The 25258-nt window shown below is 40.9% G+C and overlaps 1 protein-coding gene across 10 annotated transcripts in view; it reads left to right on the top strand.

Annotated features, from left to right (window-relative positions):
* Positions 1-16842, top strand: part of LOC124804623 — a 170140-nt gene extending 153298 nt beyond the window's left edge. For all 10 annotated transcript variants that reach the window (XM_047264881.1, XM_047264842.1, XM_047264857.1 and 7 more), the window contains one exon: positions 15819-16842. The gene's annotated coding sequence lies outside the window, so the exon portion shown is untranslated. The remainder of the gene's footprint in view (positions 1-15818) is intronic.
* Positions 16843-25258: the final 8416 nt, after the last annotated feature.

Here is a 25258-nt window from a genome sequence, read left to right as displayed (position 1 = left end):
GAGTCATCCAAAGCTCTTTTAAATTCTGTCTCTAAAACTGGATCCCCATCTCTTGCTGTCAACTCCTGTTTTTCTTTGATCAAGTCATCAGACAAGTTATCACCCTTACAGAGGCCTTTAATGTACTCTTTGCACCTATCTACCCTCTCCTCTGCATTTAATAGTGGAATTCCCATGTTACCCTTGATGCTACCACCCTTGCTTTTTAATTTCACTGAAACATTGTTTTTACTTTTTTCTGTATGCTGAGTCAGTTCATTTGACAATCATTTCTTTTTTTGTTTGTTCACATTTTGCCTTGGCTTCTCTATAATTCCTATTTGTTTCATTCCTAAGTGACTTGTATTTCTGTATTCCTGAATTTCCCTGAACATTTTTGTACTCCCTTCTTTCATTCAACAACTGAAGAATTTCTTCTGTTACTCATGGTTTCTTCACAGGTACCTTCCTTGTACATATGTTGTTCTTTCCAATCTGTGTGATTGCTCTTCTTAGACATGTTTCTTCCTCTTCAACTGAACTGTGTTCATTATCACCGTATCTTCTAGACCCTCAGAAAGCTTCAAGCATACCTCTTCATTCCTTAGTACTTCTGTATCACATTTCTTTGTGCATTGATTATTCCTGACTAGTCTCTCAAACTTCAGCCTGCTCTTCATCATTAATAAATTGTGATTGGAATTATATCTGCTCCTGGGTATACCTTACAGTCCAACATCTGGCTTCAGAATCTCTGGCTGACCATGATGTAATACAACTGGAATCTTCCTATATCTCCTGGCCTTTTCCAAGTATACCTCCTTCTCTTGTGATTCTTGAACAGACTGTTCACTATTGCTAGCTGAAATTAATTGCAGAACTCAATTAGTCTTTCTTCTCTCTCATTCCTATTATGAAGCCTATATTCCCCCGTAACCCTTTCTTCTACTCCTTCCCCTACAACCAAATTTCAGACTCCTGTGACTATTAGATTTTTACCTACTGAATTACGTGTTCAGTATCCTCATATACTTTGTCTCTCCCTTCATCTTCTGTTTGCGACATCAGCATGTATGCTGGAACTCTTTTTGTCCGTGTTGGTTTGCTGTTGATTCTGATGAGAACAGCCCTATCACTCAACTGTTCTTAGTAACTCATTCTCTATCCTACCTTTCTATTCATAACAAAAACCCTACTCCTGTTATACAGTTTTCTGCTGCTGTTGATATTGACCTATCCTCGTCTGACTAGAACTCCTTCTCTTCTTTCTATTTCTCTTCGCTGACCCCCATTATATCTGGATTGAGCCTTAGCATTTCTCTTTTCAGAGTTTCTAGCTTCCGACATTCCACACTCCAATTCATAGAAGGTTACCCGTTTGTCAATTATTCAATCTTTTTCTCGTGGTCATCTCCTCCTTAGTAGTCTCCTCACAGAGATCCGAATGGGGGACCAGTGTGGAATCTTTTACTAGTGGTGTCATCATCATGACACTTTTTCAGTTACAGGCCACAACTCCTGTGGCTACATGTTATGTGTCTGTAATGCATGGGCTCCCATTGCCTTCTACATCTTCATGGCGTAGATCATTGCTGATTCATCTGCCTTTTGGGGTTAGTTTCCCATCCCAAGGACACGAGAGTGCTCTGAACTTCTGTCTGCTCCTCTGTCATGTTTGTCAAGGCCATTGGCAGACCGAGGGTGACTTCTTATGATGGAAATCTTCAGCCAACATTGCTGATCATTTTTATTCAAAATTTAGGCAGTGATGAAGTTCCAACCCAGGGACTCTGACATTTTCATTACTACTCAGAGATGCTAACTATAAACCACGGGTAACTTTTTCACCCATACAGGCCCCAAATATTGGTTCTGATACCTTGCTATTGATAACAGTGGTGAGGGTAGCTACACAACTCAGTAATAATCTTTACCTTTGTAAATTCCACATTCAGATTAAATGAATTCCATGGATTAAAGTACCCTAACCTCTCATAGAGAACTCTTCTAAACCAAATCACATTACTTATCATATCCAATATAATTTTTGAAACATAAAGATTCCTGTAGAAGGAGTACGTGACACACTACAAAACTTACAGAGCTGTACTGGGATATTGCCTTGTGTAGCTGTTACAGAGAACACCACATTCATTGTTATGAGACCAGTATGCTTATCAAACACCATTAGCATTGACAAACTAGTACTGAACTAGAGGAGTTACATGTTTTGGACTGTTAAGAAACATTTGTTGTCAGGCATTCTATTATAAGTTGCCTATCTTTTCGATCCTGAAGGATAGCACTCAAAACTCAGACGCTTGTCTTGTTATTATGTCATCTTTAAATCAGCACATGGAGCAGATTAACAAACTCAGATAAATCCATCTACTTTGCTACTTTGAAGAAATCTCATAACACAACCAACTTATATACCGTATTTACTCGAGTCTAAGCCGCACCTGAAAAATGAGACTCGAAATCAAGGAAAAAAAATTTCCCGAATCTAAGCCGCACCTGAAATTTGAGACTCGAAATTCAAGGGGAGAGAAAAGTTTTAGGCCGCATCTCCAAATCAAAACAAAGTTGGTCCACTGTAATATGAGACAATTTAGGTCGAATGAATGACGATACAGCTACAGTAGTTTGGTTCGAGTCGTAAGCTTAGCAGATAAGCTTTACCAGGTAGCCATTGCTATGCGTCAGGCGCTCCGTCCATATTTATACGGGTACCGTTCCTTTTTCACGTGCTTCGTCTGGTTTGAATTGATTGCTTATTTTTCTTTGATCTGATACGTCACTCCACGCTGAAAATGCGTTACTGTACTGTGTCATGCATTGTTTGTCGTACTCTGATACTGCGTGTTTACGGCCTGTCGCGGCTAGCGGCATGGCTTGCTTTTGTGCGGGCTACCGCCGCTTACAAATAAAAAAAGAGAGAGAGAGGGGGGGGGGGGGAAATCCTCTCATTAGTGAAATGAAACAATGGCAAGAGACTGCTACTTGTTGTTACTTACACTGCTTCTTTCTTTGATAATGATCAACAAGAACCAAATAATAGACTGCGTATGATAGAAGATGTTCTGAACGAGAGTTTAGCGAAAATTTTTCTCCGTTTGAAAATCTTTGCAGGCGCCTCTTTAGTACATTACATTCTGCACAGAAATTAGAGTCATCTTAGATTTAAAAATCTAGTCAATTGCCTCGCTTCATTTCTGACTGTATCACTGTTTAGCATAAGAATAATACGAATATAAACATGGCATGATATGTATACTCTTCCGCGTTTGCTGTTGTCTCACTCTAGTTTTGTGGTTTATTACGCAGACAGGATTTAAATGAGATAGCAGCAAACATGAAACAATACATGGCAAAATGTTTATATTCGTATTATTCTTATGGTGACGAGAATACTGCATGTGATTCACAATTTATAAAAGTTCCTATTAGCAACCATCTCTGCTCACAGATAGGAAAAAATTCAGAACGTAGAGTTGGCCGTATTGACAAACATCCTAAACATTTTTGCCAGTCAGGTTTTCGTAGTACATTGAAATGCTGCTACATTCGAAGATGAACAATACGGAATTTGTATTTACTTCGTTGGATAATGTATGAAAATGCAGTGGTCGAAACTCGGCGCGAAGAAAAAAAGCTTGTCTTCCATCTTTTTTTTTTTTTTTTCAAATTTATTTACTGACGCAGAGGTTTTGGCGCCAGTATTTATCTTTGTGCCTACAAAGCATGCCTGTGTAGCGCTACATATATTCGACGGCAGAACTAAGTTGTGGCGGCACCCACCGACATTTTTAAGAACTTCCGCTTGCTTTGCACTCGATTCTAAGCCGCAGGCGGTTTTTTGGATTACAAAAACCGGAAAAAAAGTGCGGCTTAGATTCGAGTAAATATGGTAGTAGCCATCAAGATACGCCTCTTTCTGCAGAAAGATTATTGTTAAACAATCTTTTAATTTCACAGTTTAATTTCTTTCAGTTTTTCTCAGCGATAGCGCTCCTATTTACGTATTCTGTTGTCGGAAAGTTTTTGCAGAATGTAAATGCTATTTAATTTTATCTGTATTTTGCAGCATCAAACATGACTGTATTCAATAGACGGGAGGTATGAATTAAAAAACATCTTCAGTCACAACTTTTCGTGCTTCATTAAATACATGATGCATTTCGGACCCTGTGGGTCCATCATCAGGCTTAACTTGTCTTAATTCGTTTTATTTCTCCTCTTGTGTGAGGAGAAATGCAAATTCCTGTCACAAAAAGGTTTAATGTTAAGTTGTGAATTTCGTAAGTCGAACACGGAAAATATGTGCAAAACAGTGGAAAAGATGAACAATATGTGACTGTAGGCTTTCCCGGCATAAACTGTTGTTGAAGGTTTCTCAGGTCTCCAGCCAGGTGGTAGCGTTGATATCTCGCAATGTTTTGGGAAGTGTCATACTACCCATCTTCTGGCGAAGTGTCGAGATTCGTGGAGAGTGGGCTATTTATATGTGCGGTCACCCCCCTCCACTAGACCTTGGGTGGCTGCGGTGGACCGGCAGATTGCGCGTGGTGGTGGTGGGGATAGCAGTTGCCCCCCAGTGGCCGCGTTCAGTTCTTGGTGTAAGCATTCTGTCTGTGTTCGTGGCAGAGGACATTTACGGGTGCGCTCCCGATGGATTGCCACTATCACAGGATTACATGCTGCACTGACTTGATATCCCTCATCTCTGTTAACCAGATTGTTGTGAATCCTTATTTCTATGGATTCTTTGATAACGTTTTCCCAGAAACCAGATGCTCAGCACAGTACCTTTGTGTTTTAGAAGTTGAAGGTGTATTTTTCATTTATGCTGTGTTCTGCTATGGCTGATTTTTCTGTGTGACCTAGTCGCACACATCTGATATGTTCTTCACAGCGTTTAGATATACAGCGCTGTGTTTGCCCAATGTATCGTTTACCACATTCACATAGTATGCTGTATACTCCTGGTGTGTTAAGGTTCAGTGTGTCTTTGGCAGAACCTAGCAGCTTCCTTGTTTTCGGTGGTGGTCAGATAACGGTTTTGGTATTGTATTTGCCCAGAAGTCATGCAATTTTGGCCGAGAGCAGACCCACGTACGGAAGGAACATGAGTCGTTTGTCTTCTTCTTCCTCTTCATCTTCTTCTTCTTCTGGGGTTTTCACTACTTCCTTCTTCCTTTTAAGCGCCCTGTTGATCTGCGTTTCACTGTAGCCATTTTGGTGGAAGACTTCCCTCATGTATTTGGCCCCCCTCCCCAGAACGATCCCGAATGAGACATTACCAGCGGTGTGGAAGATGCAGTACGAGGGCTTCCAAAGGAGGAAGCAGAGGAAGTCAGAATAATCGACAGATCTCAATTGCCTAAAAATAACATATCTGTGGAAGAACGAGCAGCTCTCCAGTCCCTTTGAGATGACCCTTTACCAGCAGACAAAGGGAACGCTACAGTCTCTTAAGCACTGCCGAGTACCGGCAGAAAATAAACCTGCTGCTACAAGACGAGGCCTACAAGAGGCTGAAGAAAGATCCAACCTCGACAATGAGTAGAAAGACAATAGCTCTGCTGAAGAAATCTGACTTACCTGAGCCAATGAAGAAGGAGCTGTACCCCAGAGTGCCAGCAATACCACATCTCTATATACTCCCCAAGATCTATAAGGAAGGGGTACCTCTGAGACCGATTGTGGACTCCATCAACTCTCACAGTTATAGACTTGTGCTAAATACCTAGCAACACTGCTCAAATTCCTTGTGGGACACTGCAGCCACCATGTGAGAAACTCAGCCGAATTCATAAAAATACTCAGGAACATGCGACTACAAAGGGAGGACCTACTCATGAGCTTTGACGTGATGTTGCCTTTGAGGAAAGTACCCCTTCAAGACTCCTTGGCACTTTTAGCCCAGCACTTTGAACCACAAACAGTCAGCCTCTTCGAACACACAGTAACAACCACCTACTTTCAATGCAATGGGGAATTCTTCCAGCAGATCAATGGTGTGGCCATGGGCTCCCCACTGGCTCCTGTGTTTGCAAACCTGTGTATGGAACATTTCGAGGAGGTGGCCCTTCAAACTGCCAGACAGAAACCAAAGCACTTCTTCCACTATGTCGATGACACTTTTGTCGTGTGGGAACATGGCAAACAGGCACTAGATGAGTTTCTGGAACACCTCAACAGCATCCATCTGAACATCAAATTTACGATGGAAGTGGAGGAAAATGGATGCCTCCCCTTCCTTGATATTTTAATTTAAGAGGAAGGAAGATGATTCACTAGGCCATGCAGTACTTAGGAAGAAGACACACACAGACCTATACCTTTATGCAACAAGTTGCCACCATCCAGCACAAAGACAACCAGTACTGACCACCCTGGTACATAGGGCGCATGCCGTCTGTGACAAAGACAGCTTACCATCCGAGCTGCAAAGCCTGAGGGAAGTCTTCCACCAAAATGGCTTTAGTGAAACGCAGAACAGCAGGCCGCTTAAAAGAAAGAAGGAATTAGTGGGAACCCCAGAAGAAGATGATGATGAAGAAGAAGAAGACAAACGACTCGCGTTCCTTCCGTATGCAGGTCCACTCTTGGCCAAAATTGCATGACTTCTGGGCAAATACAATATCAAAACCGTTACCTGACCACCACCGAAGACAAGGGAGCTCCTAGGTTCTGCCAAAGACACACTGAACCTTAACACACCAGGAGTACCGCATTTACTTGAATCTAAACCGCACTTTTTTTCTGGTTTTTGTAATCCAAAAACCCACCTGCGGCTTAGAATCGAGTGCAAAGTAAGCAGAAGTTCTGAAAAAATGTTGGTAGGTGTCGCCACAACTAACTTCTGCCGTCAAATATATGTAGCGCAACACAGGTATGCTTTGCAGGCACAAAGATAAATACTGGCGCCAAAACCTCTGTGTCAGTAAATAAATTAAAAGAAAAGGTAGAAGAATGTAAACATTATTCTTTCGTGTTTGCTGCTATCTCATTTAAATCCTGTCTGCCTAATAAACTACGAAACTAGACCAAGACAACAGCAAACGCGGAAGAATATACATATCATGTCATGTTTATATTCGTATCATTCTTATGTTGAATAGTGATACAGTCAGAAATGAAGCACGGCAACTGACTAAATTTTTAAATCTAAGATGACTCTAATTTCTGTGCAGAATGTAATGTACTAAAGAGGCGTCTGCAAAGATTTTCAAACGGAGAAAAATTTTCGCTAAACTCTCATTCAGAACATTTTCTATCATACACAGCTATTATTTGGTTCTTGTTGATCATTATCAAAGAAAGCAGCAGTGTAAGTAACAACAAATAGGACTCTCTTGCCATTGTTTCACTAATGAGATAATTTCTCTCTCCTTTTTTTTTATTGTAAGCGGCGGGCGCGCACTAAGCAAGCCACGCCGGGAGCGGTGACAGGCCGTAAACACTCGTTATCAGAATGCGACAAGTAATGCATTTTCAGCTTAGAGTGACACCTATAACAAAGAGAATGGCACTTATCAGATCAAAGCAAAATAAGCAATCGATTCAAACCAGACGAAGCATGTGAAAAAGGAAAGGTACCCGTATAAATACGGACGGAGCGCCTGACACATAGCAATAGCTACTTGGTAAAGCTTAACTGTTAAGCTTACGACTCGAACCAAAACTACTGTAGCTGTATCTTCATCCATTCGACCTCAATTGTGTTTCACGTTACAATGGACCAACTTTGTTTCGATTTGGAGGGGTGGTCTAAAACTTTTCTCTCACCTTGAATTTCGAGTCTCAAATTTCAGCAGCGGCTTAGATTCGGGTAAATTTTTTTTCCTTGATTTTGAGTCTCATTTTTCAGGTGCGGCTTAGATTCGAGTGCAGCTTACATTCGAGTAAATACGGTATACAGCATACCATGCGAATGCGGTAAACAATACATTGAGCAAACACAGCACTGTATATCTAAACACTGCGAAGAGCATATCAGATGTGAGCAATTAAATCACACAGAAAAATCAGCCATAGCAGAACATAACATAAATGAAAAACACACCTTCAACTTCGAAAACACGAAGGTACTGTGCCAAGCATCTGGCTTCTGGAAAAGCTTTATCGAAGAATCCATAGAAATAAGGATTCAAGACAATGTGGTCAACAGAGATGAAGGATACCAACTCAGCGCAGCATAGAACCCTGCGATGGCAGCAATCCGTCGGGATCGCGCCCATCAACGTCCTCCACTGTGGACACAGACAGAGTGCTTACATCAAGAACCAAACGCGGCCGCCGGGGGCAACCACTATCCCCACCACCACTGCGCGCTTACCGCCGGTCCACCGCAGCCATTCGAGGTCTAGTGGAGGGGGGTGACCGCGCATATAAATAGCCCTCTCCGCAAATCTCAACACTTCGCCAGAAGACGGGTAGTATGACACTTCCCAAAACGTCGCAAGATATCGACGCTACCACCTGGCTGGAGACCCGAGAAACCTTCATCAACCAGATGAACTTACCACAAAATCCAAGAAAACCATCTTTAACTTTTTAACACCAGCAAACATTGTGACTCTTCAAGCTTTCCCAGCAGATGTGTTGTAAGTAGTCTTCACGAGTTTGCCGCCGGATCACATTGTGCAAATTCCACAACATTTCCTCAGAGCAACCTTGCTGCTGTTTAGGTATGACTGACGGTATCTGCACGTCGATGCCTCGTTTCTAGAACATGCACGCGAAGAATGCGCAGGTACGGAAATCGCACATGCGCAATGATTTGCAGACAGATGGCCCCGTATTCAAAGTCCCTCTCCAGAAATTGCAGAGTGGCTCTACTGCACATGCGCTGTATGCTGTGTTTGCCAACAGTGCGGCCAGGCGTTACTCACCAATGACTGTACTAGACCAATGTTACGACAGGTCTGTTATCGAAGAATCTTGATTTTTGCATTGTGATTTAACAGCAGCCAATGCAGGGTTCCAGGCTGTACCCAGTTGAAATCCCGCATCCTCATTGATGAGATTATCAGCTGTTCAAATATGTATTGCTTCCTTAATGATGCAATTCCAGAAAGATGATGCTGGGGATAAAACTTTCATCTTTTCATAAATCATCCGATGTCCTGTGTCCCTGTTCATTGAGCATCTGAATTCACTCTATCCAAATATAAACTTCACAATGGAAGTGAAAAAAGATTGTACGAAGGAAAACAGATGGAACCTTGGGCCACAGCATCTACCGCAAGCCAACGCATACAGATCTATATCTGCAGGTCACAAGCTGCCATCATCCTGCACAATGCGGTTGTGCATTATGTACATTAGTTCATGGGGCACATGTGGTATCTGATCCTGAAAGCCTGTTGAGTGAAGTACAACATTTGAAGACAGTGTTCTGACCGACAAAATGGTTATTCTGAGAGACAGATACGTAATGCATTCAGGCCCAGGTGAGTTCAGTCTATGGAGCACCCACCACTTTGGCCTTTTTGCCGTATTTTGGTGCCATATCGTCAAGGATCGGAAGAGACCTTGGAAGATATGGAATTAACTGTGTTTTTCAACCATATGCAAAACTGAGAAATCTGTTGGGTTCAGTTAATGATGACCTTGGCCTGAGGAAATGTGGTGTGTACAAGATTCTTAGTCAATGTGAGGCAGCATATATATAGGACAGACATGCCGCACAGTACAAGAATGCTGTGATGAACATCAGCGTCATACGCGCCCTCGTCAACCAGAAGTTGCAGAACACTGTCTGAATACAGGACAATTGATGATTTATGAAAAGACAGAAATTTTATTCCCAGCATCATCTTTCTGGGATTGTGTCATTAAGGAAGCAGTACATATCCACACAGTCGATAATCTCATCAACAAGGATGCAGGATTTCAACTAAGCACAGCCTGGAACCCTGCATTGTCAGCTGTTAAATCGTGATGTAAAAATCAAGATTCTTTTATAACAGACCAGTCATAACATTGGTCTATTATGGCCATTGCTGAGTGACATCTGGCCGCACGGTTGGCAAATGTAGTGTACAGTGCATGTGCAAGAGAGCCGCTCTGCAATTTTTGGCAGAGGGAGTTTGAATATGGTACCACCTATCTGTAAATCATTGCGCATGCACGATTTCTGCACTTGCGCATACTTCGCGTGCATGCTCTAGAAATGAGGTGTCGACATGGGGGTACCGTCAGTCGTATCTAACCACCAGCAAGGTTGAACCACCTGAAGATGTCGGACAGTTGTTCTGAGGAAGCATTGTGGAATTTTCACAATGTGATCCGGTGACAAACCCGTGAAGACTATTTACCCACAAACATTTTTTTATCTGTTGTTTTTGTACATGTCACTTCATCCAAGAGGCACATTTGCACATACATGTTTGTAAACACTTCACAGATGTTTTTGTACATGGTGTTATCAAAGATGAATTTATTCATAGTGCTAAAGATGTAACTATTAAACAATATTGACATATGCAGGAAATAACTTTAGAATAGGCCTTTAAAATTACTGAAATAACTATGGCTTGTGAAATCTGTTTGTTCATTTAACATAGATTCTGGTATTTCGGTTTTGTGGAGGTAAACCTGCAGTTGTTCCAACAGATGTAGGGTCTTACCATTGGCTTCGTTTACCAGATAGTTTTCTAGACTGTTGATGACATGTTTCATTTCCAACATACGTTGTGCAGTGACTGATTTTTACGAAATGGTTGAGACTAAAAGCATTTACGTGTTCTTGAAAACGGGTTTTGAAGTTTCTGCCTTTTGTCCCTACATAGTAGGCATGACAACTGGGCATGATACTTTGTACACTCCGCTGTTGTATGTTTGCGTATTTCATTTTACATTATGGACAACTAAGTTTCCTAACTTATTATTAGTTGAGAGTGCAACTGTTACATTTGTTTTTCTGAAAAGGTAACGATTTTTTGTGATATGGGGCCCAGGTATAGGATACTGGCAAATATTTTCTCTTCTTTCACAGTGTGTCTATTCATTGTCTTACTTTTGTGTATTTGTCTGCTTAAGTTGTCAGTAGTCTTGGCTGTGTAGCTGTTGATTATGACAATGCTCTTTATTCTATCTATCTCATTCTTTACAGTGTTTTCCTCTAAATCAAGGGAGTGTACTCTGTGTGATGTCACCGCCAGACACCACACTTGCTAGGTGGTAGCCTTTAAATCGGCCGTGGTCCATTAGTATACGACGGACCCGCGTGTCGCCACTATCAGTGATTGCAGACCGAGCGCCACCACACGGCAGGTCTAGAGAGACTTACTAGCACTCGCCCCAGTTGTACGGACGACTTAGCTAGCGATGCAACACTGACGAAGCCTCGCTTATTTGCAGGGAAGATAGTTAGAATAGCCTTCAGCTAAGTCAATGGCTATGACCTAGCAAGGCGCCATTTATCCTGTGCTATGTATCTAATGAAGCATGTACAGTAACAAGACCAATGTTCACCAATTGTGGATTAAAGTTAAGTATTCCAGAAGCTACGTACTTTTCTTTATAGCATTCATTAAGTATTCTGTTTCAGACCTCACGCCATCCTGCGTGAGCTTATAGTATGCATTTTGGCTTCCTCAAACAACACGGTGTTGGCACTTCTGCCGACACTTCACTCTGTGTAGCATGGACTTAAATACAACATGTTTTGTTGTGGCATGATGAGTTGTCCAGTGTTACGTCTGTGTATGTGTGTTTTCTGTGTTTGCTGAACTTGTCTTTTTGTTGGTGGTTGGTGATTTTAAGATCCAGGAAATTTATGCTTTTGTTGTCCTCATGTTCTATTGTGAATTTTTTATGTTTTTGTGGAAAGAATTGAATTTTGTTCCATCAAATAGCAGCAAGGTGTCATTAACATATCTCCAGTAATATATTATTTTACTTTTGAGTCTGTTGTCTTCATTTAAGAACTTACTTGCCAGATGATTGAGAAACATGTCTGCCAGAAAACTTGATATCTTACTACCCATGGCAAGACCCTCATTCTGTTGGTAAACTTTCCCATTAAATGTAAAGTAATTGTGAGACAATATTAGCTGTAACATGTCCTTGACTTCTGGTATTTCTGCAACTGACAATTTTGTATGTTTTATTAAGTTTTCGAAGATTATGTCTATTGTTTCTCCAGTTGGTACGTTTGTAAATAGGTTAGTTACATCAAAAGAGGCAAACCTGACACCTGCAGGAATATTTATATCTTTAATTTTAGTTGCTAATTCAGTTGTGTTCTTAACTGAGTATGATGTATCTCAAAAGTATAGTACTGTTTCAGAATTTGATTCAGTAGTAGGGAGACTTTGGAGGCAGGTGTATTTTTAGAATTAACCATGGGCCTCACTGGAACATGGGGTTTATGGGTCTTGGGTTGAGCTTTTAGTCTTGGGGCTGTGGGGTTCATTAAAATGCATGTTTTTCCTTGTTTTTCTGTAGGACCATGCACGCCTGCAGAGAGAGAGAGGTGTGTGTGTTTTTTACTCTAGCTCATCAAAGGATAACTCCTAAAGCTAGCAAGTTTCTTTCTTTCGTGTCTGTGTGTCAACAACTCAATCTATCTGCTTCTGCTTCTCCTTTAATTCACAAGTATTTGCATATTCTCCTTTTCCTCTCCAAAGAATCATAGTTATGCTGGCGTATGTAATGAATAATTATGTAGGGGTCAAGGGTGAATGATGTCTGGTGGGTGGTGGAGCCAAACATCTAGTGAACATGATGGCATTCAGCTCTCCATCCCTGGATGTGGTTCCAGCAAGGCGATGTGAACTGGTTGCATGCTTTCCAGTAAATCAAGAACATAGGACTGGCATACGTTTTTTCTTAAGTTTACAACAATAATGATGTTGCGACCAAAGTTGGGCATCTGTTGAGTTTCAAAATTGCTGATCTCAGCGAGCAGTGTCTGGATGGCCCTGGCAAAAGCAGGTCATAGCTGCAGCGTGCCCCATCAGCTGTCTGGTGACAAGGAACTGGCAAGTCAGGGCTCGCGCATTGGCAGCGTACAGCTATGGTGGTCTCCAGGAGGACATCCTTGCTGTAGATGTGAGTGCACGTCTCAGTGTGGGGTGTGCCAAGGTGGTAAAGTCTAACTGTGGACCCCAGTGCAGGCAGCCGAGGAGTGTGCCCCGACAGGGTGATGAGCACCAGCAGACTTTGTGTACACAGGGTGACGATGGTTTGGTAGCTAGGTGGCCCAGGTGAACTGCTTACCTCCCAAAGAGGTGGCCTGCAGTGGATGAAATTCAGTCAGCACATGGTCCTCCAGCTAGAATCCAAGTCAGGATCATTCAGACTTAGTTGCAGCTTATTATTTAGGAAACAGGACAAATAAGACATTAGTGGATTGGTCACATGATATGACACAGTCAGTTCCCTGCAAATGTCATGGAAAGGACATTACAGAGATAGCTTGAGTAAGACTGCAGCTGAAAATTTTTTTTATTTATTTACTAAGTGTCCGTTTTCTCAAATAATGGGTACAGGAATCATGTTACTTTATACATTAATACACAGGTTTAAATATGTGGTATATTACAATAAAATTAATTCAATGCTATAACTAATACAGTGCAATATAAAAAATTAAAATTATAGTATAATCAACATATAGCACAGTCAATACTAAAGCAGTTAATTTTGCAGATATGAAAAAAAGTAGCTTCTAATAGAACCAGATGGAGAGCTGCCAACCAACCAAAAAATTGGTGATGTTGCAATTGATTAGATGCTTGTTACCTTTGTAAGTACAGGGTGTCCAGCATAGACGTCCCCAATTTCAAAAGTAATTGTTTTAAAAACTAAGATCAATAGATGAGTGCTACAGATGGTATGTTTATTGTGAAAGCTTTAAGAATTATATACAAAAGTTTTGAAATAGTTCAAAAAGCTGCTAACAGGTGGCATGTACACTATGCAACTCAGACATTATTAGTGTGCATATTATACTTGTCCTCTCCAAGCAGTCTGTGCTATCACATCACAGTCAGTACAAAATTTCCACCACTTACAGTATGGAGAGGACACAAACAAACAATGAAATTTGCCAGATTGAGATTTTCACTCTGCAGGGGAGTGTACGCTGATATGAAACTTCCTGGCAGATTAAAACTGTGTGCCGGAAATGAAATTTGCAGTCACATCCTATAGTGCCTCAGTGGCAATGGATTCAGATGCTACACAGGCCGCTGATTCGAGCTTGTGTAACATACTAGGATCCTTTTGATTGACAGTGTCTTTCACATGCCTTGCAAAAAGTAGTCACAACAAGTGAGAGTGGATGAATATGGAGGCCAATCCATCCACTCACCAGTAAATTTGCAAGAAGCCAAAACAATGAGTTCTTTCCCAAAGTATTCATCAAGAAAGCAAAGCATCTGTTTGATGTGATCTGGTCTGGCCCATCTGGCATGAACCACTTGGTGGCTGGTTGATCCTCCAACACTAGCTGTGTGGAGACAAATTGTTCCAACATTACAACATGACATTCACTATTGACCATTTCTTGCACAGGAAAAGGGCCAATAATTCCTGTGCTGCATACTGCTGCCCAACCAGTAACTATGGGAGGACGAATTGGTTTTGATTCAGACAAATGGGGATTTTGGAAACTCCAAAATTGTCAGTTTTGTTTAAGCACCACTCCATTCAGATGGAAATGTGCTTCATCTGAGGCCCAGATGCAGCCAACATCAAATCCTTCATCATCAATCATTGAAAAAATCTATTTCGCAAAATCAGACTTCTGTCACAGTGCTCATACAAGTACGTATGTTGAATGAAAATGTGTAGGCTCTGTCTCAGTAGTTTCTGCTTACTGGAATGCTTCAAACCAGTCTCTGCTGTAATTCTTTGGTCGGATTTCCTTGGATTTTGCTGAGTAACTCCAGAAACTGTGGTGACATTTTCAGAAGTACTGCATTTGCCTGAGGCCAACATTTCCTGCTAGATCATCAGCAGTATTCCAAAATAGAGTCCTGATGAACGTTTTAACATTCTGGACATTTACTTTTGTTATTGGGATTCTATATGTACCATAAATATATTAAAATACCCACCCCAACCATGTTTCTTCCATCTTGGCAGCAGCATAGAGTGCAGACAACCAAGGCTTAAAATGTAGGCCTGACAGCAGACATTATAAGAGTGCAGAGATATGCTGCTAGTGTTGTGACAAATCAGTTTAGCTTGTATCAAAGTGTAACAAAGATACTCATCAAACTTAAGTGAGAATTGTTGAAAGAAGGGTGACATCTTTGTAAAACACTGTTACATAAATTTAAAAATGTTGTATTTGAGGTAGTCTGCACAACAGTTCTGCTGCCTACATTCTTCATCTTGCTTATGGATCAGAGATGAAGACAAAAAAGATATTCACTGTCTATGTTTACAATATTCCTTGCATAAAGTTGATTGGAAACTATTTACACATTATACTTGAGAATTGAACAATTAAAAAAAGACAAATATGGGTGTGAATTGAAAGCAGTTTTAAATTTGATACAGAATATTTTCCATATTTTAAAATTATGCTCTCTCTGCCGTTCTGTGGAGTATGTTTTTCAGTTTGTCACCTAAACTCCACTGACCTGTCATGTAATGTCTTCTTTATTTTCAAACATATTACATAAAAATTAATTTCTGGACACAGTATTAATTCTCAATAATTTGACACAGTCATAACAAAAATATGTTTGCTATTCACTCACTACGTAATTTTGTACTTGCAGTGATGTACGTCTTGTTCTTTGATTTTAAAGTATATGATTTATGTTAAAGTAGTGTTTCTGAATACAGGGAATTTTATTTGTTTGCAGATGGATGTGTATGCCTTTGTGATAGTTCCAAGACTACAAAGACTGCAGGAGCTGTGAAAGAGATTGAAATCAGTTTTTAAATGTGGTTTCTGGTAAAGGTCATTACGAGAAATCTTTCAAACATTTCTACGTACTTTGTGATAACCACAGAAACAAGGACATAATGAATAATGACAGTAGGAACTTCAATTTGAACTTTCTGCTGTTTAAAAATGATAATATATTGGAGAATAAAACCTCATGTTTATTTTATGGTTGTATATTGACTTGATACAGTTTTGTTTTTAAACATTACCATTGAATGACTTTTAACTGAAAAGTAACACCTCAGTTATATGAAAGAATAGTTCTTGAAGTTAACAGTTGGCATTCCGTTCACTTAAATAATATGACAGCATCTGATTTTGCTTATCAGTACTTGACATATTCAGATTATATTTGATTGTGTGATAATCACAAGAAAACCAAACTGTAGACACAAAAAAAAAACTGTTCCCCGTGACTTTGTTGCTGGTACTAACATGTGTTCACTGCTGCAAAACTAGACTTCATAGTAGGCTTGTGAACATGCACATTTATCAGTGTCACACTGGTTTGTTGGTTGTGGAAGTGGTTACAAGAGTGAGCTACTCTGGACTAGTGGACTTGTTTTTGGACTTGTGTTGACATTTATAAGTACCAGCTGCAACGAATGTCCTAAAATGTTCGTGTAGACATGCTGAATCTTCCGTCCACAATTTTTTACTTTATTCTGAAATATTATATGTGTATAGCACTTAATTTTTGAAACATTTGTACCATAAATATTAGGCTCATCAAGGCATGTATAGTTTATAAACTTATAATTTTTTAGGTACAAAACAGTAACATATGCCAGTGACATCTGCTTATCATTGCAGATATTTTATAAAAGTTTTACATGTGCATTAAATGCATTAACATTTCTCCATGTGGTATAATTTTTATGTATTTCCAATATGTACAAATTGGGATTTTGTGTTAATAAAACCCTTTTATTACATAACTGCAAGAAGTTTTATTTTAGTTGTAGTTTCTTAGTTTAAAGTATAACCAGTAAATAATAAATTGCTTGAAAGGCAGTTATTTATATTTTGTATTCATTATAATCATCATTATGGGGTGTTCCAGAATGCCGGGTAGGATATTTTTGAATGATTTGCTCCATTTCTTTTTGTCTTAGTCGATTTCCTTCCCCACCACAACATTCTGTGCCTCTCCTTTCCTTTCCTTTCCTTTCCTTTCAAGGTCTTCTTTAATTTGGTCCAGCCACTTCCTACTAAGCAGACAACTGATTGACTGGTACATTCCTTTCCAAGTACTGGCCCTAGTTCCTGAGAGCTCAAAAGTACTAGGACATCCTCTCTCCACGTGTCTCAAATATGAATAGACCAAGCTCAGGCATATGAGTGAAGACTCCATTGACATCTACAGCAGAGATGGAGATCATTGGTATGAAACAGTTGGCAGATGAGTCACTTTTATCTTTCTGAGAGTGAACACAGAAAGCAATGAACAATGTGGCAATGAGAGATCTTCAAAGGCTAAGGGAGTCATCCCTAACAGAAAGTCCTTGGATGTGTTAGGCTTAGCAATGCAGCTGAAGAGGAACAGTTTGTGTCACTTTTGTATTTGTCACCGTAATGGGTTAGATATGACACTTATTTTCCAGGGTTTGCATGTCCCTGTCACAGTCCATGTTAACACCAAGCCTAGCATACCCCATGCAATACTTTACATAGTGATTGAATATCCATATTATGATGATTCAGAATTTGACACAGGAACAGTAACAATTTTGTACAACTTATTGTTATACTTTCATCTACACACATCTGTGAGCAATTGAAGTAGACAACTCACCTAGTAGAAAGTAGCCAGGTGCAAATCCAAGGGACAGTTATGGAGGTCATGACCCATTTCCGGCAAAAAACAAATAAAGCAATACCTACCTATTGCTACTAACTACTGATATAAACATATTATAATGATCATATTAAAACATTTTGAATATTTTATTATTATTAAAATCCTAGGTGTCCGTGGCTCATTTAATGTGAATGTTACAGCTAGTAATATATGGGGTGAGTAAAAGAATGTGACCCCCTAGAACTGAGCCCTGAATGCGTCCCTGGTTGTAGCATCTCCTTTCAGCCAAATGATGGCAATGATGTGTCATAACTTGAAGCACTTGAGATACTGAAAACACTGTGGAACAATACTATTCCAAGACCACTCAGCCCCTAGTTACAACTCACAGAGATTGATCAGAGTGGGCTCGAAGGCACATACTGGTCAGAGTTGGCTTGAAGGCACACACACCTCATTTTAGGTGAGCTCTATAGTATTGATGTCAGGGATCTGAGGAGCCAAACAAGCATCCTTATATCAATGGAATGTTCCTCAACCATTGACACAGTTTGCTAGTGAAGCTTTCCGCTAAAATTGCAGCTCACCTATGGGTGCTGTAGATGATTAAAAGGGTGCAAATTATATGACAGTAAATTACTAAATTGTTCATGTGTGATAGGTGAGGGCAGACCTATCAAGGCCCCTATTTCTTCCCACTTAAATATCTACCACAGGGGGAATACCTTCACCACTTATCTATCTAAAGGGTGCTCTGTTGACAATCAGGATGCATCGCCTCCTATGGGTTTTGATTTACTCATGTTTACTACATTGGGACCTTCCTATATGCTATTAGAATCCATGATCATCATTGACTGCTGTCATCAAAACATTGTTTCCCTCAACAGTTGATGCCAGCAGAGGCAGTATTAACTAAATCAGGATATTCAGGCTACACACTTAACATCATATCACATGAAAAAGTCCAGTGCTTACACAACCACACACCTGACATCCAAATTTTGACTGTGATCAAATGCACCAGTATTGTGCCTCTTGGCCATCGTGTGCTTGAGTGTCACTCCCATGAGCAGAGCAGGGTCTTGTGACATTACCAGTCACATGACGGTGCTGAACTAGTCAATTCACTGTGATGACTACTGTCTTTTCCTTCCAAACAGCAGAAATCTTATGCTCACATATCTGTCGACTCTCCCAGTTGAGGCTGGAGACTCCCGATTTTTCACTTTTTCTCATGCTTCCCAGTTATTCCATTATTTATCCCAATTTTTAGTTACTTATCTTCAAACCTTGTGCATTTGCTTTGAAAACGTGCCATTTCAGTTTTTTGGCCAAGGGTCGAAAGTCATTCGCTCTTTGGATTTTGAAAAGGAAAGTTGCCACTCCCATATAGTGGAGATGTTGAGTCGACTGACTTGACTGTTGTTTTTCCTCATTCCTACGCATTGCATAGAATGTACACTCACATTGCTCAGTACTGGTATCCACTTAGAGTAGTGTTTGTGTGTTGTCATTGTGCTCAAGTGAAGCTGCTTATTATTCAGCATTTTTATAATCGGTATAAATCTTTAGAGTATTGTTGATGTCAGAGGGCACGGCTGGTCAGAAAAGTCAGTTGGTAGTGCAAAGCTGCATAAAGTAAACAGAGCGATAGGCGAGAGCAACAGATAGAGCATGGGCTGTGTAGGCTGCCAGTCCCAGCCATCAGCAGATATAGACATGGCAGAAGCAGCAAGCAGCTCTAACAGCAGGCCCTCAGCATCACTTTCTTTTAACACTGCATGGGATGATCTATATATTTTTACTGCACACAATGGTCATGTAAAATCTTTAGCATGTCACAAAGTGTGAAACTATGTAAACAAATTCAATTTAAAATGTCATTATGCAGTAAATCATGCAGCACAGCATGACATATGTCAATGACAAAACGAAAAGCAATAATCCTTTAACTGAAAGCCAGCTTTTCAGACAAAAATAAGTTACCAATTAATAATAAGTTTTGTTTGTAATATGGGGGCAGTGGAAGAAATAAGACAAAATGGCTTCGTTTCACCAATCACTGTGTCAGTTTTGAGAGCTCATGCTACTGATATTGTTCGATAAAAATATTTTGTATTATTTACAGGATGCTGATTACCTGGAAGAGACTCTTTTGTGAGAATTGGCTACAGAATTTCTTATCAGGTTGCTGTGCACTTGAAGCTATTTGCTGAAGGTGAATTTATTAAAGAATGCCTTGTAATAGCGGCAGGAGACTCAATCCACAGCTCAATCCACAGCTACAGTCCCTGTCACTTCCTCGAGCCACTGTTATGCACTGAATTGAAGAATTAGCAGAAGATTAGGAGGGTCAGTTGACAATGAATATTAAAGATGGTGTTGCATTTTCTTTGTCCTGGGATGACTTTCTTGACTTGTCAGACACAACACAGCTGAGATGGTAGATCTCATCCCATTGAAGGACACGCAATACATTTTTGATGCACTTGAAATGGCTGTGAAGTTTGGTCTGCCATGGGAATTGCTAACTTCTGTAGCAACAGACAGTGCTCCAGCTGTGATTGGCAAAATCAGTGGCTTAATGGGGCGCGTCCAATGAAAAATGAAGAATCATAATCTCCTGGTTATCCCTATGTATTTCCTGATTCATCAACAACATTAGTGTTCCAAAAGCGTAAAACTGAATATTGTAATGAGCTGTTATTGAAAATCACTGATTCTATTTGAGCAAAAGGACTCAGTCATCACTTGTTCAAAGCATTTCTGGACGATGTTGGCTGTGAATATGGAGTGTGAGTCTTGCCGACTCAGTCATGCTAAAGCTCTGGATCGCTTCATGGAACTGCACAAAGAACTATCATTATTCATGGAAATGAAGGGAGAAAGTGTCCCTGAATTGTCGGGTGATAGATGGATTTGTGATTTAACCTATTTAACTGGTGTGACAGGGCAACTTGTGTATATCACTTCAAGAAAAGGAAGGATATTCTCATCATCCATTTCTTTGACAACAGAAAGACATTCAAGATGAAACAGTTGCTTTGGGAGAGACAGCTGGAGACTAGAAATGTCTCTTACTTTCTGAAACTGTCAGCATTAACAAACATTGCTATTGCTGCAGATTTTAGAGAGCATACAATTCCTTTAAGAAAATTGCATACTGAATTTGAAACAAGATTCACAGATATTTCACACTTGGAAACAGATTTAGGAATTTTTGCTACACTGCAAACTGTGGACTTCGATTCTGCAAGGCAACCTCTCCAAATGGAAATCATAAATCTAAAGTGCAATTCAGAACTGAAAGATAGATATCAGAGAAGAAAGACTTGAAGTGACTCTATAAATAGCTGTCACAGAAGGATTACTTGACACTTCGTAGATATGCAGCACAGAGCTTAGTCTGTTTGGATCAACATACAATTGTGAGCATTTTTTATGCCTAATGAAAATGTGTGTGACACGACAGAGGCTCCATATCAGATTATCGTCTGAAATGTGTTTGAGTCTGAACTGTGTTGAATCAGTCATTCCGAATGTTGAAGCTGTAGAAAGCAGCAATAGGAAACTGAAGTGGATTAATTTCATAGACTTGCAGTTTGCCATCCATTAACTTTCATTTTTAGTACCTATTTACATTCATTTTGTCTTTCTTTATTCACTGGCAATGTCTTCGTGAATTCCAAAATCTGTTTGGCATTAAAATCGTTGTGATAAGCATCTTCATTAAATGCTCAACATCTTTATCAGAATTTTGGTTCCCTTTTATGGTTCCTGTAGTATGCGTATCCCCAATTGCTCACCAGAGAGTTGATTTAATGTGACTAAACAGTTTCAAATGCTTTCTTCTATTTATGACACCACAAAAGGAGAATAAGCCAGCTTTGCATAGCGCTGCTTGGCTGTCACTGTCAAGCGAATGGCAAGTGCTCCACACTCCCATTGGCAGAGTTTCGTCAAAGCCAGGGCAAAGACAGAATCATGCTGCTCCAAACAATGGTATCTTGAAAAGTCTGTCATAGAAAGACTCACATATGTTGTCTCAAGATTATACTGAAAATGAGCCTTGATTTCTGGCCATTCGTACCTCTCGATTTTTGGTTTTTGGAAGTTGGTGGGCATGTGCTCATGAGTGACATTTGGCTGGTGGGTTAAGAGAAACAACAGAATCAGTCATTAATGTCATAAGACTATCCTAGGTTTTGGAATTGTTTGTTCTGACCTAATTGAGAAAAGGAGGATTGTTTGGAGAAGGTTAGAAAGAGGGGGGAGGTCACTTAAAGCTTGGGTTGAGAGAGAGCCATCTTCTGTGATGACAAGGGGAGACAAAGGTGATAGTAATCAATTATCAATAATTAGAGGTAAACTGCTGTACTCATCAGACAATGGCTCTTGCCCCCCTCTTGCAAACATCTGTTCATGCTAAGGATTTTATTTCTACATGTGCCATTATATTCCTTCATCACTTGGCAACAACTGTACTGCCATTTTGTGTTCAATTTTGATCTTTTCTCCTTCACCACTTGCCTGTAAGATTTTTGCCTTTAATTTCCCCCTCCACCATCTTGGTTATCATTGGAGTGGCAGTTTAGTAGGTGCCATATGCACTACGTTATTGTGCGACACATCTTTCGAAAGACAAAAACTGAAATTTGGAAACTGTTTCTTGGTGTTGTGTTTACATGTTCAGGTCTGAAGTGGAGTTGCTGTTCCAGTTAAATATGGCATCTAGAAAACAGCTGTTCCAGTTTCCGATTTAGTCAGCACAACTGATATTTCCGTTTACTTGAATGTTAGAGGTAGATAGTTTCATGTTCAGTCTAATATTTCTGCTTCTCACTCACCGCACAATAAGTCACACCTTCCATATCAGTCAACTACACTCCTGGAAATGGAAAAAAGAACACATTGACACCGGTGTGTCAGACCCACCATACTTGCTCCAGACACTGCGAGAGGGCTGTACAAGCAATGATCACACGCACGGCACAGCGGACACACCAGGAACCGCGGTGTTGGCCGTCGAATGGCGCTAGCTGCGCAGCATTTGTGCACCGCCGTCGTCAGTGTCAGCCAGTTTGCCGTGGCATACGGAGCTCCATCGCAGTCTTTAACACTGGTAGCATGCCGCGACAGCGTGGACGTGAACCGTATGTGCAGTTGACGGACTTTGAGCGAGGGCGTATAGTGGGCATGCGGGAGGCCGGGTGGACGTACCGCCGAATTGCTCAACACGTGGGGCGTGAGGTCTCCACAGTACATCGATGTTGTCGCCAGTGGTCGGCGGAAGGTGCACGCGCCCGTCGACCTGGGACCGGACCGCAGCGACGCACGGATGCACGCCAAGACCGTAGGATCCTACGCAGTGCCGCAGGGGACCGCACCGCCACTTCCCAGCAAATTAGGGACACTGTTGCTCCTGGGGTATCGGCGAGGACCATTCGCAACCGTCTCCATGAAGATGGGCTACGGTCCCGCACACCGTTAGGCCATCTTCTGCTCACGCCCCAACATCGTGCAGCCCGCCTCCAGTGGTGTCGCGACAGGCGTGAATGGAGGGACGAATGGAGACGTGTCGTCTTCAGCGATGAGAGTCGCTTCTGCCTTGGTGCCAATGATGGTCGTATGCGTGTTTGGCGGCGTGCAGGTGAGCGCCACAATCAGGACTGCATACGACCGAGGCACACAGGGCCAACACCCGGCATCATGGTGTGGGGAGCGATCTCCTACAATGGCCGTACACCACTGGTGATCGTCGAGGGGACACTGAATAGTGCACGGTACATCCAAACCGTCATCGAACCCATCGTTCTACCATTCCTAGACCGGCAAGGGAACTTGCTGTTCCAACAGGACAATGCACGTCCGCATGTATCCCGTGCCACCCAACATGCTCTAGAAGGTGTAAGTCAACTACCCTGGCCAGCAAGATCTCCGGATCTGTCCCCCATTGAGCATGTTTGGGACTGGATGAAGCGTCGTCTCACGCGGTCTGCACGTCCAGCACGAACGCTGGTCCAACTGAGGCACCAGGTGGAAATGGCATGGCAAGCCGTTCCACAGGACTACATCCAGCATCTCTACGATCGTCTCCATGGGAGAATAGCAGCCTGCATTGCTGCGAAAGGTGGATATACACTGTACTAGTGCCGACATTGTGCATGCTCTGTTGCCTGTGTCTATGTGCCTGTGGTTCTGTCAGTGTGATCATGTGCTGTATCTGACCCCAGGAATGTGTCAATAAAGTTTTCCCTTCCTGGGACAATGAATTCACGGTGTTCTTATTTCCATTTCCAGGAGTGTATTTTGAAAACAAGATGTAACATGACAATCCAAGCGCATCACAAAACCTGTCGTGTGTTCTCATGGGAATGAATATTGATTGTGGAAGTGGAAAATCGGCAGCTAGAAACAGATTTGCAGAGTTGATTTTGAAGGGTTTACATGCCCAAACAGAAATGATATTGTGGAATCGGTTTATGAAATCTGGTTTTGGGTGCCTCATGCAAACACAGTGATGGATACAGTTTCCACTACCTGTAACGTTAATTAAGCCACACAAGCTGTGGACAGATTAGTGTTACTAGAGCTGAAACTTTCATAAATTAGTAAGTACTACTGCTGTGGTGTTGGATTCCGAAGGTGAAAGATGCAGCCATTTTTATTTAAATATCGGGAAGTTATAAATCTGTATAATTATTTGCCAGCAGTGTCAAAAGCATGCACTTATGAAGTTAATTGGTGCTGAAGCTAGACACTGATGTACAGTGCAAAGCCACCTGGCAAACATTTGTTGTAGTTGGCGTATTCAGCCTCTTTATGGCAGGCCTTTGTGTGTTTTCCTTTGTTTGTTGGATGAGTTTGGTTCATACTTATAATGTGTTAAAGGTGCAGGTGGCTAAACCGCTTGCAAGTTTAATAAAGAAACTAGTCCTCCAGATTGGATCATAGGTAAAATTAAGAGATTAACAGCAAAAAGAGTGAATTTTATGGGGAAGGGAACCTTTGTACAAGTGCTTCCTATATATTTACAAACCATGAGAATGCCTAGCAAATGATCTCAAAAGTTTGTAAAAATTTTACAGAACATTTTTTTAAAAACAGATGGTTTCTGATATTCTGTGAATACCATATTGCAAACAGTTTCAACAATAGTGTTAGGATGTAATGGCAACTGAAATCTAAATTGTAAGAAGAAGAAAAATGTGAATGTTACAAACAATAAAAGAAATGAAACTCATCTCCAAAAAATTGGCCTCATTTACCTTAATCTTTAACTCAGTTGTGTTGCCTAGTTCATATAAAAAGTCTGGCATACATTGATGAGGTCCAAAGAAATTTATCCGGTGTGGCAGCGGACAAGATTCACAATATTTATACCACAAATGACTGATAATTATCACTCAATATTGACACGAAAACATCTCTCTGTTTCTTGCGTGAACTGTCTTGTGTAACAAAATGTAGCCACATTTGAATCACTATTAATTACAAGACTAATTATGCATAAACAGTGGTGAAGCCCACAATGAATAGAACATGTCTGT

The sequence above is a fragment of the Schistocerca piceifrons genome, chromosome 1 (assembly GCF_021461385.2).
Source record: "Schistocerca piceifrons isolate TAMUIC-IGC-003096 chromosome 1, iqSchPice1.1, whole genome shotgun sequence".
Taxonomy (NCBI): Eukaryota; Metazoa; Arthropoda; class Insecta; order Orthoptera; family Acrididae; genus Schistocerca; species Schistocerca piceifrons.
Note: the sequence above shows the minus strand (reverse complement) of the source record. Positions and strands in the feature narration are given on the sequence as shown.